General features: G+C 36.0%; 1 protein-coding gene across 7 annotated transcripts in view; it reads right to left on the bottom strand.

The window, feature by feature from the left end:
• Positions 1 to 25,169, bottom strand: part of PDE4D (phosphodiesterase 4D) — a 1,590,976-nt gene that overhangs the window by 678,498 nt on the left and 887,309 nt on the right. The gene's annotated exons all lie outside the window — the stretch shown is intronic.

Below are 25,169 nucleotides of genomic sequence, written 5' to 3'. Positions count from 1 at the left end.
ACCTATACCTGTTTAAATATATCTGTAAAATGTTCAGGTTATGACACACTTTAAATAACTAAAATTCATCTTAAACTGTATCTTATACATCATTTACATGTGCAGGAGATAACTGCAGATAAGACTGAAGAAGGTTGGAAGCTGAAGGTTTACAGAGAACAAATGTTTCTGATATATCCAATTGTGAAAACACTTAAATATTCAGAAGAAAAAGGTTGTATCATAAAATTATATATATGTGTTCACATTTAAAACCCCAATATTCTATAAAGATCTGAATTAAAATTAACTTAGAAAGTAATTTTGTCTTATGAGATGACTGAATGGAACTATTAAACACATAACTTATTCATATGATTTTATTTTTATATATCTTTGCAGAAAAAGGTATATGTAAAATGAGGTAGAACTAAATCAGTGATTCCTAACCCAGAATCACTACACTGTAATGGAAACATGAATGTGATTCCAGTGGTACATGTAACTCTAAAATTACATACAAATTCTCTGTGTGATTATGTGTATATGTAGAGTTTCCATAAGAGCTCTGCTACATCTACTTAGACTCCTGGAGGATTCCAGAACTTCTAATAGAGTAAAACACAGAAACCGTTTAGAAAATAAATTTCACTAAGAAGAAAAAGAAATGAAGTTCTAATTGTGTTGGTAATGTCCCAGTCCCACCCACACATCACGAGAGAGAGAAAAAGAAATTCCAAGGATTTGATAATTTCAAGGAACAAAGTGCTCAGGAGATATATTCACTGAACAATTCCCCAAGTACTCATGTGTGAACAATTCAAAAATTCTAAAAATACTGTTCAGTGACATCTCAATAGTTCTTCAAAATATGAGATTGAAAAACAAGGCCTTTTTCCAAGTCACACTCTTAAATACGGTTAGCATTTTCATTACACAACTATTTTGAGTTTTTGAGCCTATGGATACCTCAGTAACCAACATACTATGAATGTGAGCTTTTGCAGTCATTAAAGCATAAAGAGGATGACTAATTATTAATTTAAAGGTTATGCAAACTCTCTTGAATATTAATGACTAAAATCACTAATGATAGGCTGTATTTGGACTAACACTGACAGCAAGCTTCTTGTGAAGTCTGCTGGTCAAGTTATCAAATCAGAGGTGCAGAAAGACAAGAAAATTCTCAAAAATGCTTCCACAAGAAGAATCCTTGAAGTAAGTTAGGTATCTAACCTTAAAAAAAAAGGTTTAATGGAGGAAATTATTGCTGTATTCACTTGTATTATCGAGGCTAAGAGAGATTATTAGAATTATTTTGTATCTTTCTAGCAATATGCCTCATACCAAAGGGAGGAAGTGGCAGGGAAACAATGCATTACAAAGAATATTTTTCTAAAAACGAGTCCTAGGCAACAAGGAAAGAACTTGTCTTACAAGTTGATGTTCTCTCCCAAAAAGGCAATTTTAGGCATCAAGAATGTTCTGAGATGGATTTCTACACTGAGTGGGAAGTTGGATTCTTATATATAGGAAATCCCTGTCAGTACTTAAATTCTATGATTCTACGATTTATTAAGAATAGCCACTTGCGACTACATAGGACACAACCTGGAAACAAGGCAGCTGCCTAAGGAAGGCCCTTAAATAGTTGTAAGTGAATGCCAAATGTGAGGTGAAGAAACAGAGAGGTCGTTAGAAAGGAAATTATGTACAAAACACAAGATTTTACTGCCTTGGTGAATTTTGAACCACAGCCAAATTACTTTCTTCTCTTGAGAAGATATGAGGAAGAGAAGAAAGCTCTTCAAGGCAACAGCATGATATAAATCCAAAGCATTTTCATACTTTGGGAACGTGCTTGCATGCAGAAGTGTGAGCTGGGGGAGGAATCTCAGGTGATAAGAAAAAGACGTCAGCAGGGCAGAGTGGTGAATGGCCTTCAAGATAAGGATAAGTAATTGAAATTGGTTAGGAAAGCAATAGGGAGCCAGAAGAAGGAACTGAAATGAGTAATGGGAAGCTAGAAGATTAGAAAAGCTAGACCGATTACCTTGGGAGGCAGGATTTTTCAATGATTAGAGATGGTAATGGCCAAAGGGGAGATTGTAGAATCAAGATAGGAAACCAAAAGACAAGGATGGATAGACCTATTCCCAAAACAAGAATAGTAACTTCATGAGGTACCAGAGAGGCAGTTTGTAATAACAAAAATGAGGCCTTCACTGAAGCTTGGGCATTATGTAACACTGATCTAGGATGGCATGCCTACATGTCACCTGTGCTTGGTATCCATCAGGAAATGTTTGTTGCATGAATGAAGAAAAAAACATAGTTCTATTCTCACATAAAATAATCATTTAAAATCACCAATTTGGGAAACAACAATCGACTATTAGATTGTTAAAATGTTGATAGTTTGTGAACTTTTTTCTTTTTTTTTTTTTTAGCAATGCCCCAATGTCACTTTCTTCAGAACTGCTTAGACTTTTGTGTACAAGTAAAAGAAAAGAGCATCAGTTCTTAAGGTCTAAGCCTGAAAACAAACGTTCTTTGTTTTGAATTTGTTTTCAATGTACAAAAGGTTTACATGAAAAATACAGGCAGGCTAATATTGCAAAAAACATGTAATTTCAAAGAGGGAAAATATTCAGTACTTTCCCTCCCACTTTTTAAATTAGATTCAGTAACATGATTAATTTTTACCCACATGTTTTCAGAACTAAGATGAATAAATTAGAGGAGTGGTTCAATTTAAAACACCTTTTCCTTTTAGTAAATCTAACGTTTATGGTAGTCAATAAAAGAATTGCTCTTTTAGTCACAGAAAAGCCTCAGAAGCTCTTCTAATTCTTCTATTCTGTTGATTGATGCAAATTATCTCTACAGGGAATTAATTTTAATAGTTAATGAAATGAGGAGGCTGAAGATGCAGAAATTAGTGCTTTGAGTTATCTTCGTGTATCTGCAAGGGCTAACTCTGCACTCTGCTGTATAGCCAGCAATCATAAGTATCCTGAATTGACTGAGGAACAATCTGAAAAACTTCACAGGAATCTTAAAAGACTCAGCAGCCTTTAACCAATATCCATTCTTAAGTGTGATTTAAGTGACACTTCCAAGTCTTATTAAAAAAAAAATAAGTAAACATAACTTTAAATACCTAAGATTTCTGATTAGTAATGTGTACCATGTTTAATGTTATGGTTGATTTTATTGTAGCAGCTTGATAAAAGACCACTACTTCATAAACAAGGTCATTCTGTCACCAATTTGAAATGTTGATTTCATATATCTATACACTTGCTTCTCCACAATTTGATGTTTTTGTGGTTGCCTCAGAAGCTGTGCAATAGCTAAATGAAGAAGAAAAAAAATGTGACTAACGAGGCAACCGAACAACAGCCTAGCCCAAATGAATATATTGTAGTTTTTATAAAGTGCTATTTGTATACATTCATTAATAAACTTTTATTTTATAAAAATAATTGCTAAATGAGAGCAGAACTTTTCAAACCAATGGACTGTTTCATTTTTTTCTCAACCTTTAATACAGAAAACAAAGATCTTTTATGTCATATTTAGCACATGCTCAATAAATGTTCTTTACTTTTTCTTTTCTTTAATACCGAGTGAAAAAATAATTTTATCTGACTTTCCTTCCAACATTCTATTTGGCTGACAGAATGCTAGTCTTACACAGACAGGGAAAGTCACATGGAGTACTTGGGTCATTTGATACATGAAACTTTTCCATGGAAAATATTAATAATTATCATTGTTGAGTGTAATAATAATCCATATCTTGACATTAAAAAATTGCTGAGTTTTATGGAAATGATTATTTCCCTTCCTTCCTTATAATAACTAACGGCCTAATTCTTAAAAGTATTTTTGGAGAAGCACTAGATCAGGGGACAGAAAGAAAGAATCAAGGACAGTATAAAAGGAAGGAAGGAATCTATCCACACGGCATTTCTCAGTGTCTGCTGGTTCCAAAATACAGCACCATTTGTAGTGGATGATGTGAAGATTCCCCTTCAAGAATGAAAGACTCATTTTCCTAGATTACACAAGTGCTGTCAGCTGTCAGCCCTCTTTGCAAATTGCCTTAGTTAAAGAGCACCATTTTGTTCCAGCATCTACTATCAAGTGACCAAGGATATAAAGGCCTAACACGCTCACCCAAATTTGGAACAACTCTCAAGGGCATGCCAGCTTCACAACTCTCTATTGGCTCTGCTGAGGCCTTCCTCAAGACTGCATTGCAGACCAACTTCTTCTACCTGGTCCCATGATTGTGCCTTCTTCCCTCTCCTCCATAGGTGTTGGTCCCAAGAACAGACTCAAATATGCCTCTTGCTACCCCATCTCTTCTTTCTCAGAGGCAGTCTGCTTCTCTTGGAAACCTAATCTGTGAAGCACTCACTGAGAACACTGAAAGTACACCATTAGTTAGTCTCTGCCTGTGGCCATTCATTCCCTACAAGAGCTTACTATTAAAATTAAGCTACCGAAAAAATGAACCTTAGACACATTTTCACTTCTCCATATTTCCCCTTATGCACATCTATCTCCTTTGATAGAATGCCACATAAGCATTCACACATAATATCCTAGATTCTTTGCTTGCCCGATATGTTTGTGTTGTGTGCTCAGGATGTGTAATAATAAGCATGTGGAGTACACTAAGAGAATTTGCCCCTGCAAAATATATAAAACTTTCACACCTAATATTGATATCTATTTAAAATAGATATCAATGGTAACATAATTAAGAGGTGTGCATTTCACTGTGGCTTTTAAAATTTCCTTATGATTGCATATTTGTTTGAGAGATCTCAAGACTTCATTGTTTACTCATTCTTTTTCCCAGAAGAGCAATTATAAAACCTTGTCTCCTCAACCATTCTTCAAATCTCAATACTTTCACTAATTGGAACTCAGGAAACACTCATTTCAACACTCAGTTCAGATCTTATTGCATTTTTTTTTTTTAATTCCATCAAGGAAACTGTCAGAAATATAAATGCAATTAACATAGGATTGACAAACAAAATGCTGAATTCTTTTATTTAGTAAGCCAGTGATTCTCTCCATGCCAAGTAAATATCTTAGTATTGCACAGCACATAAACTGAACCTATCCAACTGTTTGGTAATGCAAAACAAATCCATTGATATTTAATAATAGTAATTAGAATTTAAGTGTCACATTCCAGAAACATTTCCATCCAAAAAAAGACACTTCATAGAAATACTAATCTTTTAAACTGAAATATATTATCCAACATTTCAAAACTGAAACTTGTAAAATACAACTATTGGTTAGGTCTACACAGATGCATATTGAACTGACTATTCTTCAAATAATATTAGCAAAAAATTTTTTTTTTTTTTTTTTTTTTTTTTTGAGACAGAGTTTCACTCTGTTGCCAAGGCTTGAGTGCAGTGGCACAATCTCTGCTCACTGCAAGCTCCGCCTCCCAGGTTAAAGCAATTCTCCTGCCTTAGCCTCCCCAGTAGCTAGGACTACAGGGGCCCGCCACCATGCCCAGCTAATTTTTGTATTTTTAGTAGAGATGGGGTTTCGCCACTCCCCGCCCAGCAAACAAATGTTTTTAAGGGCAGTAATTTTATGTGAGACTGTAATATAATTAAATTTCTAAGAGATCATTTGAATCCACCGTGGTGAAAGTGCTGTTTATAAGTAGAAGTGGGGTGTGGTGTAAATAAACCATAAGCAGGACATGGCACGCTGTAGGACTGGAGATTCAGTGACAAGTCAAACAAGAAAGAAGGGGAGAATTCATACTTCAAAACACTTCCTATTAGCAATTATTGCACATAGGATTTGTCCCAATTCTGCACTTGCCCAGTTTATTCTCAAAAAATACCTCAAAATTATGAAATTAGAACAGTTACTGCAAATGTATGTTTAACTATAATTCTAAATGAATTCATTACAATATCTATTTATGAGGGAGTAAGGAGAAAAGAGTAGAAAGGGAGAGAGAGGAGGGAAGAAAGAAGAGGAAAAGGGGGAAAGAAGAAGAAGGGAAGAGAGAGAAGGGGAGAGGAGAAGGGTGGGGGAAAGGGAGGGGAGCCAGGTGTGGTGGCTCGCACCTAAAATCCTAGCACTTTGGGAGGGTGAGGCCTGTGGATCCCTTAAGCCCAGGAGTTCAAGACCAGCCAGTACAACATGGCAGAACCCCGTCTCTACAAAAATTATAAAAACTAGCCAGGCATGGTGCCATACACTTGTATTCCCAGCTACTCCGGAGGCTGAGGTGGGAGAATGGCTTAAGCCCAAGAGGCAGAGGTTGCAGTGAGCTGAGATACTGCTACCACACTCAGCTTGGGCAACAGAGCCAGACCAAGTCTCAAATAAATAAATAAATAAAATGGGAAGGGGGGAGAACAGGGGAGGGGAGAAGGGGAGAGGGAAGAATAAAAGAACAATGACTCTTATCACCTAGCATTTTTCAGTGCTTACTGGTTCCAGACTATATTACCATATACAAAAGAGTTGAGAGTTGCTCACCTATTACCTGCCCCCGGTCATTCATCCTTGACAAAAGCATCCCTTACTGACAGACTTTGTGGTTTGAGGTACTTTGTTAGCACAATTGCCTCCCACCCTATCTGTAGGTGTTGATTTGTATCAGGAAGGTCATGACTGGTTCCTCCCAAACTATTGGTCCAATAAATGAGGAGGGGTCACTACTTAGGAAAATTGTTCTATATTTAGTTTTAACACCTTTATAGAGATACAATTCAAATACCACACAATCTGCCTATTTAAAATGTACAATTCAACATTAGTGCATTCACAGAGTTGTGCCTCTATTAACACAATTTAGAATATTTTCACTACACCCGCCAAACCCTTTGGCCATCAACCTTCAATTCCCTAGATCCCCTCCAACCCTAGGCAATCATTAATCTACTATAGATTTGTCTATAGTGGACATTTCACTTAAGTGGAATCATGAAATTATGTAATTGTGGCTTCTTTCACTTAGCATAATTTTTTAAGGTTTATACATGTAATAGCATGCATTGATACTGAATTCTTTTTTATTGTTGAATAATATGCCATTGTATGAATATACCACATTTGTTTATTCATCAGTTGATGGCTATTTGGATTATTTCCACTTTTTGGCTATTATGAATAATGTTGCTGTGAACATTTGTCTGCATACTTTCAATTCTTTTGGGTATATACCTAGAAGTAGAATTGCTGGATCATATAACTCTGTGTTTAACAATTTGAGGAACTGCAACATTCTATGTTTTTTTTAACCATTGCCATACATCAAAAAAATAATTCTCTGAAAAAAAAATTAATGCCAAATTCTGTCAGTATTGGTTCAGTTTGCTGCCACACATCTTAGATCAAAGCTCCTAGTTAAAAATGTCTTCGTTGTTTAATGAATTAACACTGTAAGAGCTTGATGTGCAAAAGAGATTCGTTAGACAGTCTTTCTTCTTGATACAATGTTCCATATATTGCCAATAAAAATTAACTTAATTCCTTGAAGGTAGAAGCACTTAATGATAATTTCCTCACTGCAGTACCCTTAGTGTGTTTTGTTGTTCTGGAACTTCAATATAAAATGTAATGTTGGAAAAATAATGCCACTAATAAAAATATGCAATATTTTACATCTATGTAATTGTTTACAACTTATCAGTAACTCCAACCTGAACACATTCACTTAACCCTGAGAGCAGTCATTTCCAACCTGCTTTATTTTGTTGTTGTTGTTGTTGTTGTTGATGAGGTTGTTCTGTTTTGTTTTGTTTTATGCTTTAGCAGTCTGAAGCCATGGTTTTTAGCTTCTGTCTCTGTTGATAAGTGGAAAAGAGGGATGAGGAAGGACCTTTTCTGGGCCAACCAGAAACAGAAACTAAGAACCCATGACTGTATTTTCTCCCTTGGACACCCCCACCTTAGGGCATTTAAGTTAAAAATTTCTCGAATAGAATTGATAAAATTAAGATTTAAGCAGGCTAAGCAGCTTCCAAATACTAGTTACACAGCTGGCTGGAACTTCATACTCCAAAGTTCAAGTCTAGATCACTTCAAGTTATATCTGTTCTAGGAGTTAAAGGAATAGTGCCTGGCTATGTTCATTTGTCCAGTCTCTACCCTCGCCTTTCCTTTTTACTTCCCCCTCTCCTCCTACACACACAATAATCAAGTCACATGCTCAATTCATGCATATACATATACAGCATGTGCACACACCACACACACTTCACATGCTTTCTATATACCAGACACAGATATACATACCTCATACACAATCACCTCACAGACACACACACCCCACATATAGACACCTCACACACACTACTGTCACAAAAAAATTCATGTACATGACATTCACATATACACACATCACACACAGACTTCACATACATATTCATACCTTATACACACAATCAACTCACATATATACACACTCACAGAAGGGAAGAAAAGTTGTGAGTTTGCACCACCGGATTACAAGGTATTAGACCAAGTTTTCTAGGGAGGGGAAGTAAGGTGACAAGGACACTTGTCCAAATCTCTTTTAACCTTCCTTTCTCCAGTGCTGGCCAGGTAAGTTGAGTCAAGATATACCATCTCTCTTATTAGAAAGCGTCCGTTAAGTCCATGTGTCACGTGGCTGACTAGAAAGCAGTTATAGCCAACGACACAGATCTGCTCTTAAGGGAAAGAAAGTAGGGGTCCCTATCTCAAACCTAAACCACAGGTAGGATGCAGCATAGGAGGATGTGGGCATTCCTAACCCCTTAGCTGTATTGTCACCACTACTTGTGAGAACTTTAGGAGGTTTCTTAAACTTCGAAATGTCAGCATCTTTATTATGATAATAATTCTTTTTGGTAAGTTGGGGGGAAAAAATCACAAGTCTTGTATGGAATTGGGTGATTCTGCAGAGTTCCAATTGTGACAAATAAATTATACTTTCTGAGACACTCTTCAATTTTAGCAATTATAATAACAAATAATTATTATTCATAACTGTATTAACATAGCAAATTGTCATATTCCTTATACAGATAGCACTTCTAAGTAGTCTTTAACTTTTCTTCTAATTTGTCATTTCAATCTCTCAGAAAACATTGTCTTCTACAATACCTGCCTTTTACAGTTGTCCTAAGGCCTAAGATTAAATACTCCACATAAAATATGAGACATGTGGCAAGAATTCAACAAATGGTAGCTACTACTACTATCACAGCTATTTTCATCCCAACGAAATATATATTTGGAAATGTAATTGCAACGCAAAATATTTTGAGATATTGAAAGGACAAATTTGAAAAAAAATAAAGACTACTTGAAAGTGCTGTCTCTATAAGGAATATAACCATTTGCTATATCATGAATACTGTTATGAATAATAATTCTTTGCTATTTTAATTGCTAAAATTGAAGAGTGCCCAGAAAGTGTAACTTGTCACAATTGTTAACACCATTGCAACTCTGAAGAATCATACAATTCCATATAAGACTTGTGATTTTTTCCTGTCTTGCCAATAAGTAGATTTTTTCATCACCAATAAATTAAGGTTATGCCTATGCCTTACTCTCCAAATCATTAGAGCTGAAATGAATCTAAATCACTGAACAGATGAAAGTTTTAGAGTAAAAAATAAATTTCATTATTTACTTTCTAAAAATAACAGCAGCTCTGCATATTTCCCTGTAAGCTTATAGTAATTATCCCATTCATGTATACCATCTAAACGTTTATATATAGTATATACACAGAACATACATACAATCTAGATACTTTAACTTAATGAGGAGATATTGCTAACCTATTGATATTTAATTCTTGCAGAATACTATTCAATAAAATCACATTTCTTCTACCAACTAGTTCATACTTATGTTATTAGTTAACTCACAATAGCAGTTTTAGAAAATAAATAAAAGATAAGTCTTCAAAGAGTGCTAATACATTCTGCAGGTTATAATAAGGCTTTTTCTGAATCGTACTTTTATTGTATAAAGACTGTTTAACATTTAGCAATCCAAATTTAATCAATGTTTTGTTTTACTCCTTTGCAAATTGTAACACAACTCTTATCACAGATACTGAAATATTTGAATTTCCTTATTACATAAAAATTCCTGTTGACTTTAACCTCCCTATGTAAACTTCTAAGCTGGTTTAAGGGAAAACTGAAATAATCCTTTGCTAGATTATCCTTAAGGTGAAGCTTAATACATGTTTACTAAATAGAGATCAACATAAAAAATAATAATTATAAATATACCATTTACCATTTGTTTACTCTATGCCAGGTATAAGGATAACGAATTTTTAAATATATCTTATTTAGTCCTTTAAAAAAGCATATGATAGTGATACTATTTTCTGCAACTTATAGATTAAAAACAGAACATGAATCTCGTGAGTATATTATTTACTAAAGTCTCACACCTAGAAAATGTTGATCCTGGGTTGCTGAATTCAAACCCTCAAGTCTGGAAACTCTATTCCATCTACCTAAGAACCCAAAATGGAGAGCAAGATTTTAAAATGAGCAATTGGGTGTTTGTTGTTGCCCAAATGACTCCAGTGGTCAACAAATATACATTGCCAATGCCAAAGATATTCCTTTATTGCATGGTTTAAAAAGTTGGTTGAGATCTTTATAAATAAAGAAAAAAGTGTGTGTGAATGTTCGTGTATGTGTGTGTGTGTGTGTGTGTGTGTGTGTTTCAAGAAAACTTTCAGCCAGGCAGGTGGCTCACATCTATAATGTCAGTGCTTTAGGAGGCTGAGGTGGGAGAATCACTTGATCCCAGGAGTCTGAGGGTACAGTGACCTATGACTGCACCACTACACTCCAGTCTGGGCAACAGAATGCCTCTGTCTAAAAAAGAAGAAATTTTAATGCAACTTCAATTTTTAAGGTCAAGCCTTCTCTGTACAATGAAAACCTATGCAGTCCAAGGAGATGTTCATCCTCAAAGAAGATCCTTATACTGGGAAGGGATATGTTGAAGCAGTAAATAAAAGCAACTTTTGCAGATTTTCAACAAATGCCTAATGGGAGAATTTGCTTAGAATGAATCACTTGGGTGGGTGAACAAACTTACTGGTTCCGCATCAGCAAACATAGAGTAAATAGTGTCTTAATTTTCTTTCCAAAAACTAGAACAATTTTGAACAGAAGGAAAATAAAGCCCTAAAAATATTTTATGTCACACAAGAAGTGGAAGTAAACAGGCAGAAAAAACTTCTAAAGCTAAGCACTTAGGAACTGAGTGTTAGTAGAGAGAAGCAACCAACTGCATTTTGGTTTCCTCTGCAAGCTAGCTGAGTGGAGAAAACTGTGACGAAAATGAAAATCATAACTGATAAGTGCTTTTCTTTTCAAGGTGTGGCCTCCAGGCCTTTCCAGTAATTATGCCCTAAGAAGAGATTAGGAGTCTTCATAGGTAAGAAGTCTTAAGGACAGTCTATTCAAAAATGTTTTTCACTTGGTAATTTGTTATAGCTATGTCCTTTGTCTGACAGTGTTCAGCTATAGTAACGTCTATATCAAACTGCCTAAGGAATTTTAGCAATATTTTGATAAGCCATCTATCATACTGTTCCCTTGCCCAGCCATCAAAGGGCCATTTTTCTGCTACAGTATGCACAAAATGGTGTTAATCACACCACACATCCTTGAGCTCTGAATGCATCAAGATACCAGCAGTTAGAAGACTCCTACTCTCTACTCTCTGACAATTCTCTCATGACAAACTTGATTTTTTAAAAAATAAATATTGAATTAGGCTGGGCATGGTAGCTCATGCCTGTAATCCTACCACTTTGGGAGGCCAAGGTGGATGGATTGCTTGAGCTCAGGAGTTTGAGACCTGCCTGGGCAATATGGCGAGGCCCCATCTCTACTGAAAATACAAAAATTAGTCAAGTATGGTGGCGTACACCCGTAGTCCCAGCTACTCAGGAGGTTAAAGTACAAGAATCACTTGAACCCAGAAGGCAGAGGCTGCAGTGAGTCAAGATAATACCATTGCACTCCAGCCTGGACAACAGAGTCTCACCCTGTTGCCAAAATAAGTAAGTAAATAAATAAATAAATATTGAATTAGTAACTTTTGCATTTCTTCCCTTCGTAATACATATTTCTTCTGAAGGTGATAGTATTTTATCCTAATGAAGTCTTTCTGCCCCATGTTTCGTAAGCAGAGCTCATTTGTACCCATTTGGGCTTCAGACAAAAAGCTTTTCTAAGTTTTGTTTTTATGAAACCAATATTTAAAATCACTTACTTTTATTTATTTTCTCTCTCTCAAAGACAAATGTCCATGAGACTTAATTATTTTTTTCCTCCCTTTTCTAATTTCTCCTTTTTGGAAGTAATTTATTTTCTAAAATTGAAGAGCCATCTGACTACAGTTACTTTAGGGTAACTGAATGTGGTTGTGCTTTTGCCTTTTAAAGAGATAGTTCTGACTACATTCATATAAAGCTTTGTTTTCAAGGATGTCTGGAATTCAAACCCCAGAGACTGAGAATATCACCCAGGAAAAAATGATGCCAAACTGAACTGAAAGACTACTTTACAATTTGACCTGTGGATTTTATTTAATGAGGGACAATCAACAAGGCTAAGTAAAATAGTTTCTGAAATCTGCCTGACAGTCATATGAATAGGATAAAAGCTGCTGAAACAGTGCTCAAAGCAAGGTATCACCAATTCTGAATTCTGAGTATTGCACCTAAATTCACAACGGTAATAGCTATTAAAAAAAAAAAAAAAAGGTAATAGCTATTTTAAAAAATACCACTCATTATGTCTTCAAACTCTAATCTACCACTTTTAGATCATAATGCCGAGAGTAACCGCTACTGGCCAGTCTATTTTATGGCTAATGCTGAAAGATCATAGGAGAAAGGGTGGTTTTACTGATATATTTATAATCCCAGGAGCCGTGTGCCAGCACTGCATTTTCATGGTAATATTATTTATTTATTTATTTATTTATTGGTCATCTAGCTCCTACAGTGATACTCTTGAAGATTTAACATATTTTACTTTTATAAACGATAATCATGTTGAACATTTTAAATTTCTGGCAACATAAATAATATTTTAAAATCAACAGATAAAAGGAATTCTGCTCACATTAAATAGCTTTTCCTTAGTATTACTTTCTGAAGAGGGCAAATTATCAAATGATGTTTAAAAACTCCATTACCTGCTCCAAGTTAAGGGGCTAGACAGGGCACAGAATGAATACAGTGGGGGTGTGTTATTAGGATGCTAATTCACACAACAACAATTAATGACAGATAAAGTCAGCGGCATGTTAACATGTCCAGCCCACATGCCCTACATTTTGTCTACTTACAAAGTGACATATGACTCTAGATGTTTGCATAAGCAACATGGAGATTCCCTTTTTTATTGCATGTTTAGGTTGCTAGTAATTGAGTCATACTCCTGAGCTAAATTAGATAAACAAACTTGTGCATAAGGAAGTTGCCACGTAATCCTATTAATTTTCCATATCAAGATACCCAGGAATAAAGCAGAACTTAGACAGATTCCAGAATAAATAACACATAGAGCAGCATTCTCACTTCTTCCTGGCTCACTGCATCTCTTGCATTCTTTACAGGTTTGTAAAAATCAGGTTAAAATAAACTAAGTGTGGTTCATTACATATAGGAAAGAAAGTATAAACGAGCATTGTAGGCCAAGATAAAGCTGTGTCTGGGGATACGCATTCTGTCCTTTTTGCCTGGGATGCTAAATTTATGAACATTATATGCTATTATAGACTATATTATTGTTCTCAACAATTTACTCTTTTGCCACATGAATGTTCAGGCCTTCTGGGAGGGGGGATATATTGCTGAGACTCATTGTCTGGTTAGCCACAAACTTGCTTGGGCTAATGGAATATGAGTGGAGACGACAGTCTGTCATTTCAGATCAAAGGCTTTAAGAAGCATTACGTGCTTCCCCCAGCCTCTTGCTCTTTTCCCTCGGCCACAGTTCCGTTGTCAGAGTTCCAACCAGCTGTACTCTGTGCAAGGTTGAGCCATTTCCTCTACTTTCTTCTAATGGATGGAATGGTCCAACCCATTGAATTGACAGGAAAACAAGAAAATACTTTGGCTGGAAAGAAACACTTACAAGATCTCAGGCTAAACCCTAAGGAATTCAGAGTTCTCTTTGAAAACCTTATTTGTTAATGGTCACAGTTCAGGAGAAAGAACAAGGTATACTGCAACATCTGGGCCTCGTTTTTGCTGACAATGGAGCAGATGGAGTGATTATCTGTAGCTTTATTTGCACAGACCCTGAATATCTGTTGTTTGTCAAAACCATTTGAATCCTTTTAGTTTCAGTTTCCCACACATATAATCTTATTACTCATAAAGTTTACTCTAAAGCAAGGTTTAAAATGAAATATGAGAATTAAACACCTTTTGTACACTTAGGTTGCCATTCTTAAAAAAGTTACATAAATTCAACAGAAAGAAAGCATTATTTTAAGAAAATCACCTTATCCTCTCCTTTTAATTGCTTCTAAGAAACTGGGCAAACCACCCTCAATGAAAATAATTTGAACAATTACATATTCATTATTTTATATTTTAATTTTGTAATATTCCATATGTGAAACAATGGGGTAAATATTGAAGAAGAGAGTGGGTGAAAGAGATTCCTAGGTTCCAGAAAGATAACTTTTACTTTTGCTATTTATTGTTAACTTTCTTCCTTTCAAAATAGAGTTTTGAAAATTGCAGCTATTTCTAATTCTACTCAAACCTTTTACAAAGAAGGAGATGTATACACAAACACATTAAAGAAAAAAACTTAATGGTTACATTTTAAGTTGGAAAATATTATTCCAGTCTAGTATATCCTAAGTTTAAAGACAGTATATATTGTGAGCCAAGGCTTCACATTAAATTTTGCAATTTGTCTCCTTAATACTTCTAGAACAAAGTTAATTATTTCTTAATCACTTACATAGAAAATAAGATTTATAAATTACTCAACTCACTCACTTCTGCTGATAGTTTTCTTTTTTTTTTTCCTTTGAGATGGAGTGTCACTCTGTCTCCAAGGCTGGAGTACAATGGCACGATCTTGGCTCACTGCAACCTCTGCCTCCTGGGTTCATGCCATTCTCCTGCCTCAGCCTCCAGAGTAGCTGGGACTACAGGTGCTGCCACCATGCCTGGCTAATTTTTGTATTTTTTTTTTAGTAGAGATGGGGTTTCACTATGTTGGCCAGGCTGGTCTCAAACTTCTGATCTCAGGTGATCCTCTTGCCTCAGCCTCCCAAAGTTCTGGGATAACAGGCGTGAGCCATTACGCCTAGCCTCTGCTGATATTTTTCAAATAGAAAATCAATTTTAAGTTTTTCTTTACCATATGAAACAAATATTGAATAGTCATTTTATTTAGTCTGTCTGATGCTTGCTTGGTTATACTGTAATATTTCTAATAATCTATTAGATTTTATAATAACAATTATAATAATTATTTCTAAGCAAATGAACTATTTTACTGTATGTTCAACCTCCCACAGAACTCTGTATAATTTTCTAAATAATGGAATCTATTTAGCAGAAGGATCTATTTATAAATTCACTGCATTTTCAGTGTCATTATTGGGATCTATTCCTGAGTAACTGCTATGGAAACAGAAAGTATCAAAATATACAGCAGAAATTTGAACCATATAAAGCCTGATGGGCCTGACAAAAGTTAATAGGATAACATAACATTCAGCTCCACTCCTTTTCTTACCCTTGTCCCATCTCAAAATATATGCAGGAAATGCCTCCTTTTCAACCCCTTTCACATTCTGAAGAGAATGTAGAATTTTGTTTTAAAATTGAAGCCAATGTAACCAACATTTGCCTATTTTCAAAAGCACTTCCTTCATTCTGATTGACTTTAGAAACAGGCCTAATATTGACAAGAAATGTATAGAATTAGTGAGATTTTCATGCTGATATCAACATTTTATTCTTTTTTGCTCGCTTGGTTCCCAAAGATGGATGTATACAAATGCTGTAGAACTTCACACACGTTTTCTTACCCCTTCATTTCCTCCTCCTCAAAGGATTAATAAGCTCTGTTTATTGACTTTTTGTGGTAAGAGTGATGTAAATATCTCAAGCCATATAATCAAGCTGTCATGTCAGTCCAGGCACCTACAATACAACTAGATCTGTGATTTACCAAGGTGCTATGTATGAATATATTTATTTTGACAAACACAAATCAGTTAATATTTTGACAAGTATATTTTGGTAAGTATAAATCACTTAATAACAGCTTTCATATATATTATTTCATTTTAGGTTTCAGAAGTAGTCAACAGTTGATTCATGAACTGCTTGCCTTGTGTGTAGAAAATTTAGCAGAGAGGAGAAAGAAGAAAGAAAGATAAATAGGCAAATCTCAGACTCATTCCTGCCATAATAGTTTCATTTTACCAGTTTCATATATTGGAGTTTTGTGAAAAATTTCATTCGTAAAGACAGGTTTTCTGATTTTTTAAAAAATAAAATTTGAAAATGTCTAGCAGAGAGCTCAGTGCCTAAATCTCAGAAAATATTTAAGGATAGAGAGAAAACATGAAAAACATAAATAATACCTGCAAATAAGGTTGATAAATCTAACCTTTCTATACTGAAAAGAAGTCCAGTTTCTTAAATGGCAGAGCAAATTCTGTATGCCGGATTACAATGAATATATTCCCCTCATTATCATTATCTTGAGATACTTCCAGTTTTCTGTGGACAGACGTTTTAAAATGCCATCTATCTCCAAAAGGAATGTTACTAACACCCAAGGAAAAGCAAGTTTCTAGAGTCATACATCTAATTACCAATACAAGGTAATGATTCTTTTCATTATCGTGACCCTTTGCCCCTCTGTAGTAACATGTCCCCCTGATATTTGACCCAAATAGCTCATACAAATAAAGTTGCAATGTCTCCAGTCAGACACGAACTGTTTGTCTTCCTATGGTCTCCTGGGGTAGCAATAGCCAATTTGCCACAGCAGAAACTTGAGTATGCACACTGAGTTCCCTCCAGGTATTTTGGCAAGTAAAGTTTAAAAGCAGCCATGACCTTGTCACCAATACTAATGGACAGACTTCTCTGCTTTATGTTAGCGTAGTTACTGGAGTAAGGTTACAATGTTCTGAGGACTATTATTGATACTGACATTCCAAACAACTGTGAGTTGATGGAGTAATTATCTTACATTCCTGTGAACAGACTTTTTCTGCCTCAGGTCACTGAACCACTTATTTTTCCCAACATAAAATTTCTATCCAAAAAGCGGTCTAATCCAACTGAGGAAAAAGACTATAACTTCATCACATTCAGAATAATCCCTCCTCAGGTCCTCTACCAAAATCTTATGATTGGTTTAGTTTCCATGTTGCCCATGTATAGAAGCCAACAATTATTGCAGCATAATTTAGAGAGTACAAATAAGCTGAAATGACCTGCTATGATCTGAACATTGGCACCCTCCCAAAATTCAAATGTTGAAACCTAATCACCAATGCCATAGTGTTAGGAGGTAGGGCCTTTGGGATGTAATTAGGTCATTAGACCTCCAGCCATGTGAATGGGATTAATGCACGTATAAAAGAGGCCCCATATAGCTCCCTTGACCCTTCTTCCAAGTGAGGACACAGCAAGAAGACACCATTAATGAACCAGAAACCTGGCCCTCACCAGACACCAAATCTGTAGCATGCTGATTTTGGACTCCCCAGCCTCCACACTATGAGAAATAAATTTCTATTGTTCATAAGCTACCCAGTTTTTTGTTTATTTTTGAGACAGAGTCTCCCTCTGTCATCCAGGCTAGAGTGCAGTGGCACAATCTCTGCTCACTGCAAGCTCTGCCTCCTGGGTTCAAGCAATTCTCCTGCCTCAGACTCCCCAGTAGCTGAGACTACAAGCGTGCGCCACCAAGCCCAGCTAATTTTTGTATTTTTAGTAGAGATGGAATTTCACCATGTTGCCCAGGCTGTTCTCGAACTCCTGACCTCAGGTGATCCACCCGCTTCAGCCTCCCAAAGTGCTGCAATTAAAGCTGTGAGCCACTGCACCCAACCATGCTACAGAGTTTATGATATTTTGTTGTAACAGTCCAAATGGACTAAGACATGACCTACCTTACTATCAGTGCCAAAAAGACCAATTCTACCATTCCCTGGGATCTGAAGAGAATTTAATTGGCCTATCTCTAAAAATAATAGTAACAACAAACAAACAAACAAACCAATTTCCAACATTTTATTTTAGAAAAAAGGTCTAAGGAATTCTATATAGTTCTTGGTAATTTATAAAACAGTTCCAAATCTTTTGGAATTTTTCAGCAAGCAATAAAGGGTCCCTGCCTAAGCAGGTTTTTAAAAGCTATTCCAAAGAGAAGTCATACAGTTCTGTCACTGCATTTGGATGCTGTTGCTGTGCACTTTATTCATAGGAATGCATAGCATAGCTTACTGGTACTGAAAAAGACTGCTGAATGGCAGATTTTAAAAAGAGTGAGCAACTGAATTGTAAAAGGTCCTAGCAATGATAGATTCCACAACCCATTAGGAATTTGCCCCCACAACCCTCCTGACTTCTGAATTCCAAGAAGAATGAAAGTGATGGCTTATAATTAGCATGATTGTGTTAGGGGCATGACAGATGCTGTTGGCCAGCCTTGATGTCAGAGTAAAATCTATGTTTCCTCATTAATAGTCAAGCTCTTTTTCCACATGATGGACTGCAGCACCCTCTTTCTGATTACAGGCACTAGGCATGTTGTAAATACATATAAGGCAGAGCCTAGGTTCATGCAGATAATAATGTGTCAGTCTGGGTCGAGTGACAGCTTAGGAAATGTCAAAATGAACAACAAAAACAGAGTAAGTCTATGAAATTGACAAAGTGGGTGCACATCACATTTCAATACTGTTAATGTCTAACTCAAAAATTTGATTTGCCAACTAAAGTCCATTTAGCAAAACATACACATTGTCAGTTAGCCTGAGAATTTTCACTAGGCTTACCCTGCTTACCTCCTAGAAATTTTTTTGGGGGCAGATTCTGAAGGCATTATTTGTTTTGTATTGTACTGTACTATACTGTACTGTATTGTATTGTATTACATATTTTGAGACAGAGTCTCACTCTTTCGCTCAGGCTAGAATGCAGTGGTGCGATCATGGCTCACTGCGGCCTTGACCTCCTGGGCTCAATCGATCCTCCCACCTCAGCCTCCAGAATAGCGGGGACTACAGGTGCACATCATCACTTTGCTTCCAAGTTAGACACAACTACTTGCATGGTCTGCTTATACTCAAACTCAACAAATCACACCCAGCATCTTCTCCCAACTTAGCATCTTCTCATGATTTCCCTATTTCTGTTCCTGGCTCATTATTCTCCCAGTCATTCAGACCTGAACCTGAGAATCATCTTAGATATCTCACTCTTTTTCAAGCACCATATTAGTTTGTGTAATATGGTATCATATCTTTGAAATTTCTGTAGCATCTGTCCCTGAGTCTTTCCATATCTCTGGTCATCAAACTTAGCTCCACATTACCCCTTGCCGAGTCTAACCACTAGTCTTAATATTTCTTAGATCACGTACCCAGTCTATGTTCCCATGAAACCATTCAAGATGGATCTTCCTGCAGCATTCCATCAACATCTGCCTACTAATTCTCTCCATCCTGTACTTGAGCTTAGCAGCTCACTGGCATTTTCCCCAAATTGTACCATACTTCCTGTTTTTGTGTCCTTGTCCAATATTCTTTCCTCTGTCTTGAATTTTTCTGTTTATGCTTCTGTGGAAATCCTATCCATCCTTAAACCTTAAAGTGTTGAGAGTGTGTCCTTAAGACCCCATATAATGACTACAGCAGTTCAAGTCTCTTTGATGTTTACTAACTGACATTGAGGAAACATGTCAATTCTGTGGGATTCAGGTACTCCTCTGTAATTGGGAGTAAAGGGGGAAGAGGATAATACGTTTCCTACCTCTGTCATATCTATCATAGAATAATTAAAATGAGCAAAAATTTTAAATGAGATGAACATGTAAAAGCAAGAGTAAAAGCTAACATGGTCTGCACAATAGAAAGCCTTCCTGTGATCATCCTCTTTACTATTATATGTTCACCACATGCAGATGAGGCTTCCTCCTGGGATTCCACCTATTTTCATCACTATTATGGTCAATACCATGACTTCTCTATCAGAATTAGTTACCAGGTATGGTGGCTCATGCCTGTAACTCCAGAACTTCAGGAGGCCAAAGCCAGAGGATTGGTTGGGTTCAAGAGTTCAAGACCAGCCTGAGCAACATAGTGAGATCTTTTCTCTACAAAATTTAAAACAATAGCTAGACATGGTAGCACATGCTTGTAGACTCAGCTACTCAGAGGCTGAGGCAGGAGGATCACTTCAGTCCAGGAGTTTGAGGCTGCAGTGAGCCATGGTTGCACCATTGCACTCCAACCTGGACAACAGAATGAGACCCTGACTCAAGAAAAAAAAAAAGAAAAAAGAAGAAGAAAGAATTAGTTCACTGACTTAAAAACAGGCCTACTGAGGGTCACAGATTCTTCTGGAATATACATGCATATTAGGAGGACAGAATCACAAACTGTTTGACATATTCAATTAGGGTATGAAGAAAATAAAAGGTTTTGGTTGTAATATGATCAGATGGCTAGTTCCCTTTATTCTTTATTTTTGAGATGGAATTTTGCTCTTGTTGCTCAGGCTGGAGTGCAATGGCGCGATCTCAGCTCACTGCAACCTCCACTCACCGCAACCTCCGCCTCCCAGTTTCAAGCAATTTTCCTGCCTCAGCCTCCAAAAAGTAGCTGGGATTACAGGCATCTGCTACCACACCCAGCTAATTTTGTATTTTTAGTAGATATGTGGTTTCTCCATGTTGTTTAGGCTGGTCTTGAACTCCCGACCTCAGGTGATCCATCTGCCTCAGCCTCCCAAAATGCTGGGATTTCAGACATGAGCCACCATGCCCAGCCTTAGTTCCCTCTATTCTAATGTAAATAAATACTCTAAATAAAGGCATAATTCAAAATAAATATTTACATAATTCTTGACAGATGAATTGCTCTTTGACTCATGCTGAAGTTAACTATCTGCCCCTTGAAAAATTAGTTTTCTCCATTAAATTATTAAAATTTAACTAATTCTGGAGTTTTGCTATGGCATGCTGGACACAATAGGAACCATGGACCTGCTGAGAGTCCCAGTCTAGGAGATTTCCTCTTAGCACCTGAAATACTTCATGGGAGACCACAGTTTCCATTCCATATTTTGATGTTAAAATATGAACCATAAAAACTTTCTTTTATTTCTATATTTTACTTTTTGCAAGACTAAAGACTCCTCCCATAGTCCAGAATTTTATTCCTACTTTCTTCCGTTTTCACTTGAGAATACAGAAACATTAAATAACTCGAATCTACATTTTATCAGTCAGTGCCACCATTTAAAACGTAGCATTTTGGGTATGATTTCATTTAACCCCTTAATTGTATAGTCATGAATCCATAACACTGCACATTGTCTATTCCTTAAAAGTTTCGTAAGTTTCACTTTCACATTATGCAAAATTAATTAATGCTCCACTCTGTCGACTCTATGCCACCACACCGCTATCAATGAGTTCCGAAGAGGCAGTGGGAGAGCTGATAGAATGTAACATAGCATTATGGTAGAGTACAGATTACATTACTTGTTTCTCAGTTTTCTCCTCTAAAATATGGAAATAATAATCATGCATCTAATTCAGAGTTGTTGTGAAGATTACTTGGTTTAATACACATAAAATGTTTAGAGTAGTGCCTGACACACAAGTACTCTATAAGTGTCATCTATTATTCTTATTGTTTTGTTATTATTAAATGATTCCATTATTTGAAAAGAAAGGTTAAGTATCATTAATCTGAAAATCCAAAATGTAAAATGTTCCATAATCCAAAACTTTTTGAGTGCTGACATGATGCCACAGGTGGAAATTTCCACACCTGACCTCATGTGACAAGTCAGTCAAAATACAGCCAAAACTTTGTTTCATGCACAAAAGTATTTTAAAATATTGTATACAATTATTTTCAGCCTATGTTTATAAGGTATATATGAAATATAAATAAATTTTGTGTTTAGATGCAGGTCTTAACCCCAAGATATCTCACTATGTGTATGCATGTATTCCAAAATCCAAAAAAAATTCAAAAGTTGAAACACCTCTGGTCCCAGGCATTTAGAATAAGAGATATTCAACCTGTATATGTTAAACATATACTGATTCTTAAATTTTTTTAGAGAAATGTAATTACAATAAAGTGGAAAAAACTCTATATCAGGTATTAGCATTAATATTTTGGTTTAATTACTGCAATGATCAACATAGCTACTTTAATTATTATTCTTATGAGAGTTTTTACTTTTTTTAATAGATGGGGTCTTGCTATGTTACCCAAGCTGGCCTTGAACTCTGGGTTCAAATGATCCTCCTCCCTCAGCCTCCCAAGTAGTTGGGATTACAGATATGCACTATTACAACCAGCCCATGCTAATGAGAATTTTAATGCATATACACACAACATATAACCACACATCTTCAATACACATTTTCATTATACAGAGTGTTTCCACAGGTAGAGTAGAATGAGATATGAGTTCTGGTTATTTAGCCTGGCAACTGCAGCAGAGTCAAATACTGTTAGTGTTTTTATCCTGGTTCAGGTCCTGTTATCAATACAAGAGGCAACGTATAAATGGAGATCAGGTTCCTATCTGGTTACAACTAACGGCACAGCCTTGATTGCCTGCTTTGAGTTAGGGGATCAAAGGAAGAAATCATCAGAGATCCAAACAGCAACTCAGGCAGGCAGATCCCCATTTGAAAAAAAAAAAACAGTAACTTCTCCACCTTAAGGAAGGATAACTCTTGTTTTAGCTAGCTTGATTCCTTTCTAATTATAGAAATAAGCTTGGAGTGAATGGCAGGTGATGAAAATACAAAGTATCATATAGGAGTTAATAAAGAAAACAATCATGATAATTATCTTTCTAAACAATAAAGAGAAACCAAGTATTTCTTCGTATTATAAATATAATAAAATTTTACAGCCAGGCATGAGGACCCACACCTGTAATCCTAACACTTCGGGAGACCGAGGCAGAAGGACTGCTTGAGCCCAGGAATTCAAGATCTACCTAGGCAACATGGCCAAACCCCTTCTCTACAAAATACAAAAATGAGACAGGTGTGGTGGTGTGCACCTGTAGTCCCAGTTATTTGAGAGGCTGAGGCGGAGGATCACTAGAGCCCAGCAAGTCGAGGCTGCAGGAGCCATGATCATACCACTCCACTCCAGCCTGGGTGACAAAGGTACACCCTTCATCAAAAAAAAAAAAAAAAAAAAAAAAAGTAAAGAAAGAATTTTTTTCAAAGAAACCCTTTACATTAAAGCACTATTTATGATGGAATCTTTAGGAAATGCTAGAATTCCTTGTCCCTAGATTTTTTTCTAAAGGATTAAAATCTTCATTTTCTAGGAGAACTGACATTTAAATGTATGATTCCTAAACTCAAGATTTTAAAAAGATCCTAGTTGCTCGATAACTCTATAGCACACTCTTGAAGATAAGATATTCATGGACCCTCCCTAAATCTTGGAAAGTCTTCAGGCTAATGGCAGGGCTGCAGCTCAAGTAAAGGCAGAATCTCATTTCTGCCAGTAATAGCATGCCTAGCCAGAATTAAAAAATTTGCCAAGACCACACAGAAAGAGACTAGATGGTAAGTTGGATTTATACTTCTTTTTGCAACTGAGGGCCATTCTGAACTCCTGCCTAAAGTTGGAGAAAGTGAAGAGGGGCCAAAACCAGAAATCTTTAGGGCACAGAGATAATTATTATGGAACACCAACAAGCATTTACCTAATGATTCCCCAGAGTCACTCCTAGAGGAAGGAATGAAATAAAAAAGTTTATACCATACACAAAACAAAGATTCAATGCAGTCAATGAACCAAAGAAGAAAAATTCAGTTCTGAAATGTGATAATAACCTGATATTCCTCCTCAAATTTCTGCATATTTGATTACATTATAATTGGCTTGATGCACATATTATTAAAACACCAACACTTAATTAAATTCATCACCTAAGAAACATGGTCATCAGTAATTATTTTTTCATAACCTCTTTTCAATTTTATTCCTGCAGATTTTTTCTTTCTAAGTCCACAAAAGGACTTCTCAACTTGATGTAATACAAAGAGTGTATCACAAATTAATTTATCTAGGATGTAATCGCTATACAGATAAAATGATGCATATGATATCTTAAAATTGCATCCACGTTTAAAGTTCTATAAAAAAGAGAAAGGGAAGGATGTTACTATTCTGAGCTGATGATATCTTACCATCCCAAACTGTAACCATTGAACATACACATTTATTGACAAACAGCTTTGAAATCATAACAAGATGTCCCATAGATGTATTGTGTTTTGATTCATTAATGTCCTAATTGTATGAAACAGCGACATCCATGTTATTCCATCTATAAAAAAGGGCAATGAAAAGATGTCCTTTGAGTCACTTTTAACTCAACTTTCTAAGTGTCTCCAATTTTATACTCCTATAAAGAAGTCTTCCACTCCACCTTCAAGAGTATAAATCTTTGATCCGGAAGGTTAAATGGACACTCTCTATGCATCCTTGTGCTTTTGGGGATCTGACAATGCTTTTTTGATGGAACAGTAAATGGTCCAACTGTCTGCCTAAGACTGAGCAGAATGCAATTTATCTTTCACTTGGTGTGCAGAAAATGACTATGTAAACTTTACGACATTTGCCAGTATTTCCATTCCTTAAGACATAGCTCACTGACTGGGACCCAGTTTTCCAAGCAAGTAAAAGATGTTTCCTTGTTACTAATATGTTTTTGGAAAGTAAAAGAGACCTTCTGAATTACCTCCTAGAGGCATACTTCACTTTTGTCCTCAGTAACAATTATTTCAATACACTGTTTACAAACCCAATCGCTATTCCCTTTTTGAATGCAAGGTAACACATGCTAATTGTTGCTT

This window comes from Macaca thibetana, chromosome 6, assembly GCF_024542745.1.
Source record: "Macaca thibetana thibetana isolate TM-01 chromosome 6, ASM2454274v1, whole genome shotgun sequence".
NCBI classification, from domain to species: Eukaryota; Metazoa; Chordata; class Mammalia; order Primates; family Cercopithecidae; genus Macaca; species Macaca thibetana.
Note: the sequence above shows the minus strand (reverse complement) of the source record. Positions and strands in the feature narration are given on the sequence as shown.